This window comes from Schistocerca nitens, chromosome 6 (assembly GCF_023898315.1).
Source record: "Schistocerca nitens isolate TAMUIC-IGC-003100 chromosome 6, iqSchNite1.1, whole genome shotgun sequence".
In the NCBI taxonomy this organism is placed as follows: Eukaryota; Metazoa; Arthropoda; class Insecta; order Orthoptera; family Acrididae; genus Schistocerca; species Schistocerca nitens.
The window spans coordinates 107,503,637-107,517,497 of record NC_064619.1 but is presented as its reverse complement, the minus strand read 5'-3'; positions in this window follow the sequence as shown (position 1 = coordinate 107,517,497).

Here is a 13,861-nt window from a genome sequence, read left to right as displayed (position 1 = left end):
GAGACTTCGATTACTATCCAGAGCCATGAAAAGACGACTCTTGGACTTCATTGTGGATGGAAAGCGATAATCTTGGAGCACAAGTAGTCACTTCAAGAGGCTCACCTTGCTGCGAACGTTAAATGGGAACATCCTCAGGTATTCCACATGCAAAATACATACAAGATATTCTCAGATTGTAAGTGTACGACGTCTTAATTCTTCTTTTTACAAAAGTGGACTGGAAAGTACACACCTGGTCATTAAAATTGCTGCACCAAGAAGAAATGCAGATGATAAACGGGTATTCATTGGACAAATATATTATTCTAGAACTGACATGTGATTACATTTTCACGCAATTTGGCTGCATAGATCCTGAGAAATCAGTGCCAGAACAACCACCTCTGACCGTAATAACGGCCTTGATACGCCTGGGCATTGAGTCAAACAGAGCTTGGATGGCGTGTACAGTTACAGCTGCCCATGCAGCTTCAACACGATACCACAGTTCATCAATAGTGACTGGCGTATTGTGACGAGCCAGTTGCTCAGCCACCATTGAACAGACGTTTTCAGTTGGTGAGAGATCTGGAGAATATGCTGACCAGGGCAGCAGTCGAACATTTTCTGTATCCAGAAAGGCCCGTACAGTACCTGCAACATGCGCTCGTGCATTATCCTGCTAAAATGTAGGGTTTAGCAGGTGTCGAATGAAGGGTAGAGCCACGGGTCGTAACATATCTGAAATGTAATGTCCACTGTTCAAAGTGCCGTCAATGCGAACAAGAGGTGACCGAGACGTGTAACCAATGGCACCCCATACCATCATTCCGGGTGATACGCCAGTATGGCGATGACGAATACACGCTTCCAGTCTGCGTTCACCGCGATGTCGCCAAAAACGGATGCGACCATCATGATGCTGTAAACAGTACCTGGATTCATCCGAAAAAATGACGTTTAGCCATTCGTGCACCCAGGTTCGTCGTTGAGTACACCATCGCAGGTGCTCCTGTCTGTGATGCAGCGTCATGGGTAACCGCAGCCATGGTTTCCGAGCTGATAGTCCATGGTGCTGCAAACGTCGTCGAACTGTTCGTGCAGATGGTTGTTGTCTTGCAAACGTCCCCATCTGTCGACTCAGGGATTGAGACCTGGCTGCACGGTCCGCTACAGTCATGCGGATAAGATGGCTGTCATCTCGACTGCTAGTGACACAAGGCCGTTGGGACCCAGCACGGCGTTCCGTATTACCCTCCTGAACCCACCTATTCCATATTCTGCTAATAGTCATTCGATATCGACCAACACGAGCAGCAATGTCGCGATACGATAAACCGTAATCGCGACAGGCTACAATTCGACCTTTATCAAAGTCGGAAACGTTATGGTACGCATATTTCCTCCTTACACGAGGCATCACAGCTACGTATTACCGGGAACCCCAGTTAACTGCTCTTTGTGTATGAGAAATCGGTTGGATACTTTCCTCGTGTCAGCACGTTGTAGGTGTCGCCACCGGCGCCAACCTTGTGTGAATGCTCTGAAAAGCGAATCATTTGCTTATCAAAGCGTCTGCGTCCTGTCGGTTAACCTTCGCGTCTGTAGCATGTCATCTTCGGGGTGTAGCAATTTTAATGGCCAGTAGTGTAAATTACAGGACGTTTTTGATACACTTGCAGACTATTGTTCCACTTAATCGCCGTTCCGATGAATGCATATGCTCTTGTCAGCCTCGGTAGCTGTTCCGTCAACGCGGGGGTTGCTAAATGGTTGGGGTGTGGATTCGATTTCGGGCTACGTCGGAGATTTTTTTCTTCTCTAGGACTTGGTGTTGTGTTGTCCTTACGTTCACATAATCATAATTGACATTACACTGTTAAAGAATGCTCAGTTGGCACAATTCGAAAGCTAGTGATTTAAGAGGGAAGAAAGGCACATGGTAAACTGTGGCACAAGCTTCTTTGTGCCCTTTCTGCACCTGATCTTAGGCTAAAAATTTAATTGCACTCCTGTGTGCCTTCAGGGAGGTGAGAAGATGAATACGCCAGGTCCGAGAAACACGGAAGGGTGGGGGAGGGGTGGGGGATTGCGGGGTATTCAAAACATTTCAATCAAATGATTGAAGACAGCCATGGTAGCTATGGCAGTGTCAGGATGTGCTTTGTGGTGCAACAAGTACAGTCCTCTACTCAGCATTCCCCTCCACTTGTTTTGAATGCTTGTGTTGTTACCGAGTCTCAAAAATCGTTGTGCATTAATAGTCTCCCATTGTGGAGTTATTTCGAGCAGACTTATGCCTTTTTGGTCCCAGAACACCGAGGCCATGATTGTTGCACCAGAAATAGTTTTCTTTCTAATTTTTTTGCAGATGGGTAGTTGGTGTGATAACACGATGACGTCTGTCTTTTTGCCTCATCCATCCATGTTTCACCTCCGATCACAATATAGCTCAGAAAATCCTCACCATTCAGTTCATACCGCTTGAGAAACTCGTGAGCGCTTTTGCCCCGATTTGTCTTGTGCTGCTCTGTCAGTTGTTTTGGCGAACATCAAGGGCACTATTCCATATTTTCTAGCGTTTGTGAATGTGTCGTGTAAAAGAGAGCTGTGGAAACGTTGTAGAAATTTCAGCCACGGTCAATTGGCGGTCTTGATGAATGGCTTCGTGCACCAACTCCTCAGTAAAAATCTTAGGTCATGCATTACTCTCTTCGTCATGAATATTTGTTCCGCAACCCAGTAAACACAGTACAACACTTAAATTACTCCTTCTGTTTTTATAACACCTTCGCCGTAAACCGTTTCGATTCGTGAAAAAAGTTCGGTAGGTATTATTCCTTCTGCGACTAGGAAGCGAATCATAGCACTTTACATAATTTATTACCGATGTCTATAACTTAAAGGGGCACTACTACGTGAGTTTACGTAGTTCGTAGCTATAACAACTGGTATCAAAACTCTGTGCTGTAGTGGTCTGGAAACTTTACTTGAAGCATGTATTATTGTTAAATCACTTACTAACAGGACTGTTAACTGATTCTCAGTAGGACTAGAATGAAGGAATACTTGGGAAAAAGCACTTGCTTCGCTGCCACTATCAACAAGACCCCTTTACTCCTGAGATGTTTTATAGTAGGGTGAGTTATTCTAGTTTCAATAGTTTCCGCTTGTAACCTCCTTCAGCCTCTACAACTAAAGGAATTCTTTTCAGTTGCAAATGCATTCATGCTTAGATCCACGGGGTGATCAATCTCTGCACCCGCTGCTGCATTTCCCAACTCGTTCAACAATTTTTAATTAAAACACCTGGCGACATTCTCTACTTCCGATTGCTCACATTAGCTAAACTACTCTCTACCTCTGAGCAACTGCGTCCATGCACAATATTGCTATCTATAATATTGTCTTTGCTTTTACAGTTTGTGGCAAGTCACAACTGCTGATTGACTTACTGACCTCATCATTATTGCTACCCCTTCATCCTACACTTCCTCCTCCTCAAAACATTGCAAGACTGACTCTTTTTCCTCCACCGAAATTATTGGATTGCTATCATTGTCGAAGATACAAGCCTTTGCTTCATCTCCGTCATATGTTTTTAACCAGTTGATTTCTTTCCCTATTATCTATAGCATTTTCTTTTACCTTCTTGTCCCATTTTCTAATTTGCACAAAATGCTGCCAACTAATTAATGAGAGTGGTTTAACACATTACTATTACTGTCGGTTCTTGTTTCATCATCCGTGTTTTCTGTGTGCTACTTGATTGCGGTCGGTGTTTCTGTTACTGGCTGTGGTACTGTTTCCTCCTGGTAAGGGCCAGTTTCCTCATAGGCGGGACTTCGTTTCTCACACGTGGACTATCGTGCTCATTCCATTCAGAATTGGATCGGGTAACATTCTGCTGTCTGCCTTGTTTCAACGGTAAATTATTTATATTTTTACCTTCGTCATAGTAAATATTGCGAAACCACGGTGGCTGTCTACCTCTTCTTCCTCTACCACGACCTTGACCACGTTAATTAGATCCGGTATTCTGAACATCTATACTTCTAATATCCACATTGCCTCTGTCATTATTTCAGTAGTTTACATGATTGTTAGAAGGCCTATTATTATTCTGCTCGTGCTCCTCAACAGCAGCTACTCTTTCCTCTCACTCTAGATACTGAATGAACATATCCACATTGTCTCTACGTGCGGTAATGATCCTCGACTGCGAATACCAAGGCAGATTACCTTCTCGTCTCATGATCATATTTTCCGGTTTCAGCTTTTCTGGCCGCCAGATGTGACAGCCTTTAAACCCACTTTCTAGAAAACTCCCTAACTGATTCACGACCTGGAGTAAACTTTGGTACTCTCAAATCATCGTTTTCTTTGTTGTGTGACCAGTACCCTTTAAGAAATGCTGCTTCAAATTCAGAGAAAAAATTGACGTAATTACTGCGTCAGCCGGAAATCCCAAAGCATCTACAGTCAAATGAGCTCTAATAAAGGATATTTTCTCATATCCTGACCATGCCTTTGGTAAAACATCCTCAGAATTATTCCAAAACTTAATAGATGAATTTGTCTGGGTCAAAACTTAAGAATAGACGACATCCGATGAAAGCTGCGTCAACTGAAGCAACATGCTGTACAGTAGTATTACTAGAGCTACTAGAGGTTACTCTGTTTTCTATGTTGATAATTCTAGTACTTAGTTCCTCTACTTGTAGTTCTAATGCCTCTACTCTGCTAGAAACTTTTTGTCAACATCCTCACATAATTTCACAAAGCCAGATATTACTTTTCTTATATCCTTCCGACGAGCATTTACTATATTAGTTATTGCCTCAAACAGATTACAGCAATCTTTCGATTCATTTTCTATTCTTTCCGACAACCTCCCTTCCATAAGATCATATGCGTCTTTGAAATCTTCAGGAACTTTTCCGATTTCGGTTTGAAAGTACCATTCTATTTAGTTAGCTGTTGCAATAATTCGACTTGCAATTCATGGTACTTACAATCAGTGTAATTACTTAAGCTACTCAATTTCGAGGTCATTTCAACCTTTCAGGTCTTTGTCATGGATTTGCAGTTAAGAACGCAGTAATTGCATCTACTTGTCAGGATGGTGTACAGTTCTCATGAGATCACTTCCTACTTTTGCTGAAGATGGTTTTAGTATCTGCTCGGCTCTGATGTCATCCAAGGTACAGCACTCATAGGCATTTAATTGACTCGGACAGACTGCTATTTCGGTGCGAAATGTCTCTTCCCATTGCCTCTGTGACTGCATTCATATATGGGTGCAGCGGACCGCCAAATGGAATATTCCCTGTCAACCACTCTATACACAGATAGCAGCATCAAACTGGCCCCGTTTCGGACACGTGTTAATCAATATCTCCGACGTTTAACAGATTACAATCTTCTTAATTTTTATATGAGTAGAGTTAGGTTTAGTTTAGTTACTGAAAAGGTTTTAGCTCTACTGCATTTAAACTTTACTGGCCGGAATTTTTAGAATGGATTCGACAGTGGAACATGATCTCAGAACTGCCTCTCTAAGATACCTTGTAATTATTGTTATTTACAATATAGTCTTGAAACTTGGCGCAGATGTTCATTTCGGAACACAACCTACGACCAGCTTGGAGACAGAAGTGAAGACCCTTTCTGCAGGACCTGACCATCATTTTTGAGGACAACGCTCAAGCACGTACAGTGCAAGCTGTTACTGACATTTGACTGATGGGGCTGCTAAGTGCTATACCACCTACTGCGCTCCATAGACTTAAGCGCTAGTAAGTTCAACTCGATGCCCAAACTGAAGGAAATACCCCATGGCATTCGCTTCAGAACTGCTACAAGACGGCTCTGTGCCCGAGCGGTTCTAGGCGCTTCAGTCCGGAAAATCACGGCTGCTGCGGTCGCAGGTTCGAATCCTGCCTCGGGCATGGATGTAAGTGATGTACTTAGGTTAGTTAGGTTTAAGTAGTTCTAAGTCTAGGGGACTAATGACCTCAGATGGTAAGTCCCATAGCGCTTAGAGCATTTTTCCTTCCTTTCTTTTTGGTTTTTCTTTTTAAACTGCTACAAGTTCGTCGGGCAATAGACCGCGACACTCGAACTGTCAACACAACTGGCACTGCTGAGAGTGTTCCACTTCGCTGACAACAGGTTTCACACATTGCTGGTGACTACTTTGAAGGTCAGTAAAACTTTGAAACACTTACGTATTTTGTACGAGCTGTAAATAAATAGTAGCCACTGTTAAAGTTCCAACCCTCTTACTTCCGTCTACGAGAGATCACCAAACCAGGAGGACTGAATAGATCAGCCAATCAAGAAAGAAGCTTAGAATCCTAAAGAGCATATGAGGTCACGTTGAGTCACAACAACAACATCGAAAACTATCTCTCTGTCAGTGCAAAACTAAGGCATGACAACACATGGTACCACCGGAATCACTTTACTCTGCAGAAACCGCGGCAGGAAATGATAAGACTTAGGAAAATATCTGGACCAGTTTTACGCGAAATCATGACTGCCCAAGTTGAAACGCTCTCTTAACTCACTGCCTGAAAAGAACTTTATTATTTAATTTTTTCAATCATTTCTACATTAATGTTACACTTTCAGTGTAAATGAAAAAGGAAGCTGTTTTTGAACGATTTCAGCATGTTGTTATTGTGGTCTTCAGTCCAGAGACTGGTTTGATGCAGCGCTCCGTGCTACTATATCCTGACGAAGCTTCTTCATCTCCAAGTAACTACTGCAACCTACATCCTTCTGTATCTGTTTAGTGTATTCACCTCTTGGTCTTCCTCTACGACTTTTACCCTCCACTCTGCCCTCCAATACTAAACTGGTTATCCCTTGAAGCCTCAGAACATGCCCTACCGACCGATTCCTTCTTCTAGCCACGTTGTGCCACAAATTCCTCTTCTCCCCAATTCTGTTCAATACCACCTCATTATTTACGTGATGTACTCATCTAATCTTCAGCATTGTTCTGTAGCACTACATTTCGAAAACTTCTCTTCTCTTTTTGTCTAAACTGTTTATCGTCCATGTTTCACTTCCATACATGGCTACACTCCATACAAATATTTTCAGTTAAAACTATACTCGATGTACGCTTTCCTTGCCATTGATAGTGTACATTTTATATCCTCTCCATTTCGACTATCATAAGTTATATTGCTCCCCAAATAGCTAAACTTATCTACTACTTTAAGTGTCTCGTTTCCTAATCTATTTGCCTCAGCTACACCTGATTTCATTCGACTACATTCCACTATCCTCGTTTTGCTTTTGTTGATCATTTCAGCATTTTGTTAATTATTTCATAATATCAATTCTAAAACTTTGAACTTTCCCATTCCTTGATCTAGTCCTCGTCCTATAAGATAATCACTGCTTGTCCAGTAGATCGGATCGACATCACCCGTGGAGGCATCGTATTCTTCAGTTTGATGCGCTTTTTAACATATATCCCTTTTGTCTTTGACTCTCGGCATCTTTTAGCGTAGCTCAGAAGAGTGATAGTACTGTAATTTTTGGCTACAAATACTGGATTGTCGTCCCCCCATTTCACTACCACAACATCGTTCTCTTTGTCAAACATTTCGTTGTATAATCATCGTTCATTTCCTTTCCCCATTTTTATCATGTTAACAAATTGATTGGCATTAGTTCGAATCTTTCTCACAGTTCCAGTAACTTTCATTTTCCTGTTTCCGAGTGCGATTAGTGTGTCAATACTGGTGAAAATTTGTCAAAGAAAAGCTTGTGATTCTATTACTCGGATTCTGGAACCACACACTTGCTGCTAAAGGCACCTGTTTTTCAGTCTGGCCTGTCACAAAGTGGTGAAAAACTATAAAAGAAGCCATATGAACATGTAAGACACTAAATATTATATACAAATTTTGTAAGCACTCCTCTCAGAAATGTGTTAACTGAATTTTTGAACATAGAAATCGCCGGATTGTTTCTCATTACAAACAAAATTACTTTTAAATCTGAATTTGAATTGCCTATTCGATAGAGGGCTCCCAAATCAGTGTGGTCCGATTTCGGTTTTATTGATATGTACGAAAGTTGATAGTAAAACGCGAAACAACCCAGCAACGACTCAGTAGCGGTGCCTGCTCTGCGGTAGTAGTCAGAACGGCCCCTGACTGGTTCTGCCGTCACTCCTGGGGTACTGGATTTTCTTCGGGTTTTGCTGTCCCTGTTAATAAACAGCGAAAAAGAAATATCGGACTATATGTAATGGCCACGTAAAACTGCGCTTCAAAAATCAATTTGTTTGTAACGGGGAACAAACCAACGCTTTCCGTCAACATTGGGAGTCACTTTGAAGACGTGATAGCACTGTTTGTTTGGGACTGACTCCACCTGCCCAAAGCAAATACGAAGTTTTAAAAAACTCCTGATACACCAGAGACATTCTGCCTGACTACTCCTAGAGGAGACACGGCGTATGTTACAGCATCTTTCAAAAAGAAAGACCTAATTTTGAAATTACGGAACATGTGACGCGTCGGCAAGGAAATGTGTTTTTTTTTTTTTTTTTTTTTTACATAGCGTGATCTATTGTTTCAGAAAATCGCCGACAGATGTCAGTCATCTCTGTTTGCAGTCAGTTACACGTAAGGGGGCGCCCGCTGAAAAGAAGGCGTTTTCTGTGCTGCTGTTTGCAAAAATAAGTCAAAGATTTCGGTCCAGCGTGCGCTTATCGCGACTTCAACACTCTCATGTCATTGCTGAGAACGAACGAGTCTCACCTAAAGTGAACCTTCTTTTGTTCCGTTTCACATGAAAAAGTGTACAGTCCCTTCTTTTTTGAGGAAAACACAGAGACTGGAAGGAATTATCTTCAAATCCTGCACAACTCGTTTTTTCCACAGTGTCAGAAGGACCACGATCACTGAATTTTCGAGCAGAGTGCCGCTCCACCATACTGGCACCTCAACGTATGTTACTTTGTTACTGAGACTCTGGCTCAACGCTGGAAAGCTGGCACAGGACCACGAGACACGCAAAAGGGACCCCGGTACACTGCCCTGTATTCTTGGCCTCCAAGATCGTCAGATATGACCCCATACGAAGTTTCCGTGTGGAAGAAGGTGTGTCGTTTGCTTTTGACTTGTGACATAGCAGAAGAAGAAAAAAACAGAATAACAGTAGCCATTAGTGTTGTAAAAAAATACCTTGTTTAAAATGTATGACGAACGTAGCTATCGTGTAGATATTGTTCATGCTGCTGCTGGAGAACGCATAGAACATTTCTAATAGCAGAGCTAACAATTTAAGATCTTTTGACTATTTTGCAATACATCCGACGATTTTTGTAAGTTTTTATCAATAAATATGGGGTTCGGAAATCAGGTCATTCTTTTTGAAACACTTTTTAAATACTGTGTAATATATCAGACATCGCTAGATAATGCAAAAGACGGCAAATATAGCTAATCATAAACGAAATGTAATTGAGCTTTTCATATAAATCACAGACCCACAAAGGTGAATTATTGATTTCACGATATTTAGTTTGAATGTGAAACTAAAATACTACATAAGCATGCGAGGTACTGGGGCTAGCAGTGTATTAACACTAAATTCTTCTAGTATCTTCATATGGAAATGATGCTTTAAGCCCCGCCTTTTCTAACACCGACTTTTGCTGTTGCACATGGATTAAGAAGAAACGCGAACTGACTGTAATCGACCATGCAAGTGGAGTAGAAAAGAGTTTGGCACCTGCAATAATTTATTTTGATAGAAATTAATTTGATAAAGGAAAGTTTCATTAAGGGGATACGGAATCACCTATCCCCGCAATGTTAATATATGCCTACTATAGGGAACATTTTCTCACAAACTACTGGAGACAGAGAGGTAAAAATTTTACTGTATGTGCATTCATATGTTACAACAATACTGAAACAACAGTTTATTGTCAAAGTATTTTCTTACAGAGATATTATACATTTATTTTTAAGTAAATTTTTTCCATCGCTTTTTACTAGACTATCACCCCTAAGTCTTTTGTAAATCAAGTAATTAAAAAATCGTTGTTTCAGTATGTAATAGGGACCTATGTCACTACGTCATAAAAATTTCAGACTTCTAGGTTGACCAGTACCTGAGATAATGTTCCTAGATGAAGTAAAAAGTAAACTTACGGGAAACGGAGAAAGAAGATTAAAACATTCCTGATCCGTAGCTAATACTCCCTTCACAGTCTTCATAATCATCTTCAAGTCTTCTTTTGGCACCCCTCTGCACCTGTCTTGCTTTTTTCACTAATGTCTTGATTATATTATCAGCATGCCTTAGTCTGTGCTGATCTAAAAAGAACATAGCACGTACCGTACGGGAACCAACACACATACCCAACTTTTGAAGGACCTGGCATTTAGTTATATTTCCAAGATTGAAGGTTGCCACAGCATCATACACACCAAAATGTAGTGTATTAATTCCGACAAACACTGTTTTTGGGAGACGATGCCATATCACACTATTCAAGCACTCGTTGGGGTTCTGCGTTTTTCCGTGAAGACATTTCATCAGAAGACTTCTGTCAGCCAGATCTCTGAAAATGGGCTTTATTTCTGCCATGATGGCTGATGGTAGACTGTGGTGGTGAATGTATTTCTCTCCTGTTGTTAGTCCCCTATTGTATTTACACCAGCTGTTTTCACCTTTGGGGCACAAACCATGTTGTGGATGCTCATCCGTGGATGCGGTGTGGAAATATAAAGCCCATATAGCTCTCTTCATTTCTTCAAGATTGCCTGTATTTTGCCTGATTGCAAGGCCATAGCAGTTCTGAATGTGGTCTATTATGGAATCAGTCAATCTTCCTCTGCCATCCAAGGTTTTCCCATCATCTAGTTTTTTCCCTTTCATAACTGATTTTAACCTTCTCAGCCTGGCACCCATTCTCTTCTGCACATGTCCTATACATTCAAGTTTGCTTATATTTACACTGTTCCCATATGGTTTGCTTTCCAAAACTTCTTTGAATGCTTTAGAGTCACCATCTCCCAGATATTTGACATAGCGAACATTATACCACTGTGAAGAGCGATGAAAAATTTTCTTCACCCCAGCAACCTCCATGCCACCACTACTACCATAATAATTAGCAATACAGTCATCACTGTGTTCATTTTTCAGCCTGCCTGTGCACCTACAGTATTTAGACATTATTGCAACATCAATAACCTTGCCAGTATCAACACTAGTTGCTGTTACAACACCATTGTTGGAGGTGTGGCCCCTTTTCTGCCACGTGCCATCAAACGCCACTGTGAGGTCACGACTGCCGTCATTTTCTTCCACTGCTTCTTCCACAGCAACCTGCATTGACTTCTGTGCTACATCTTCAACTGCAGATCCTAGTACATAATTGTAAGCTTCAAACTTTGAAGGTGCACTTGGAAGATTTAGAACACCACATAGCATATCACCAGCTGCTTTGCCCTTACCAATTGCTCGCAATCCATAAACTAACCTAATATTTACACTATAAAGTTCAGTTTTCTTGTATCCATTATTTACAGTTACTGAAACCGAACTTGGAAACTTACAGCTGTATTTACAAACACTGCATATTAAATTAAACTGGGCAGCCAGGCCAACATGGGATTCTACTTTCAGAGAAACGTTTCCATGACATTTTTTGCAGCACAAACTGTTTTCAAGAGCTTCACACAATATATTCGTATCAATGAGTTCAAAAACTTCGTTCCCTCTATCAAGTAAATTATATTTCTCTTCCAAATCTCTTAGTTTTTTATGAGAAGCACTGTTTTCATTTGGTGTAAGTTCGTTCGGCAAATCAGTAATAAGTGGATTCACATTTTCCAACAGTGATGATGATGAACTGCTTTGCTTTGCTAATGAATCATTATTTCTTTTCTTTTGCCAGTTCACACGCTTTTTAAATACTTTTGCTTTAGCTCTAGGCATTTTCACTGCGAAAAATGAAGCACTAAATACGAAATAACTCAACAACAACTACTTTCTTATATCACACTGTTTACAAAACAGTCCCGCCACAAAGTCAAAGAGTAACTTGAGGAAACCAGAGAGAAACATTTTCGGGCAACTAGTGTATAAATAGTCGCTGGAAACCGGGATATTTGAATTCATGTCACTTTAAAGGTACTGCCAAAAAGTTCATGGTCAGCCACGAGAGACGTGTATGACTAAAGCGCAATACCCGATCTCACAAATATATAAAAATAAAATAGTTATAATTGTAGTAGAGCTATGTATGATACGTCATTTTAAAGAGGAAACATGGCAGAATATAATACGCCAATAAAAAAAAATTCGATTTTTTAACCCAAAATCCGATTCCGTATCCCCTTAACGTAGTGGGAAATGAAAGGGTTGCTCTACCGATCAACAGAATGAAAATTGTGTCCAAAATAACAATTTGATTTATTATGACTAAACTCAAAATAATAAACTAAACACATGAAAAATTTACAGTACGTCAAATTGGATACGCAAATAAATGCTCTGAAGGTGAAGTCCATATACTAGTTTGTGACATTTATGACCAAGTGGTATGTGCAGCCAATTCCTTGCAACTCAAATCTTAAGAGAAACACCCAGCCAACCAAACATTAGTTGCTGCTACAGTAGGGAGAACTCAGACAATGAACACCCAAGACAGAACAAAGTTAGGAAAGACGAACAGGCGCCCTCTGCTGAGTTCTGATTGTCACATAGCGTAATTGCCTAATCTGCCAGTGCTGCGGACATACATTACCAAGCTGTCTTCTTAAATGCAAAGACATGATCTGGCATACCGAAGACGATGGCTGGTTGATTCGACGTCCCGTCGTAGTGGTGATAATTTCGCGAGTATGGCCCGAAACAAATTATCCTGGTCTGATTGTTCCAGACTAAAGACTTCCTAGCAACACAAATGCGCCTCTGAGGGAGACGGAGAGAGCTCGCTACACAATCACTGACTGGTTTTACCAAGCGAAGTCACACAGTAACTCCGATACAGTCAACTTTAGCCAAAATTGTTCAAGACGGACAACATAGGTCGCTTGTACACAGAACGCTCGATTGCCAACTGTACTCAGAAAGTTCCGTTGAAGTCGAAACTTCAGCAACTTCGTCAAACAGTTTCAATTAAATGAAAGTATATTAGACAGCCAATGGAAGGCAGGCTGTCCAGAGCAGTGAGAGCTCAGTCCGATCGAAAGGCGAGAGCCGACTCCACTCAAAAGCACCCGTACAAGCCAAACACAGAACATTCCCGCCCCCACGAAAGTGGCTGTGGTTAAACGTGCCAATCTGCAAACAGAAAACCGGCGGAAAATTTCACCCTATTGCTGAAACACTACTATTCCGCCAATGGAGATACTTGGCGCCAATTGCTGCGCCTATTTTGCTACGTCACGGAACCATCCCCTGAGGAAGCCAATCACAGTTATGATTTTGCAGTAAATGCAGGAATTTGCCTGCCAAGACTGCCTGGGAACACAAGTCATTCCTACACCTCGCTGGTAGCCCATCAGAAAGTGTTTTCACAAAATTTATGAGAAGTAACGGAATCTCCAGTCCCAGCCGTTCTTCTGGCCCCTGTGGGCATGTCGCCCCCACAATGTCGGCGTCTGGACAGCATCCACTCGACTCCTTCACACCCATTGGCATAACCCTTTCAAGATCAGCAGAACCCACCGGTCACCGAACTACCCGGGTGACGACAGACGCTGTGTGAGAAGTCCGTGTGTGAAGGAATAGCAACTTTTCACAGCTTGCAATAACCATGTGTAATGGTATGACATGAGCGTAAGATACGAATGTGTTGATAGGGAACATTTGTTGTGAACGAGCC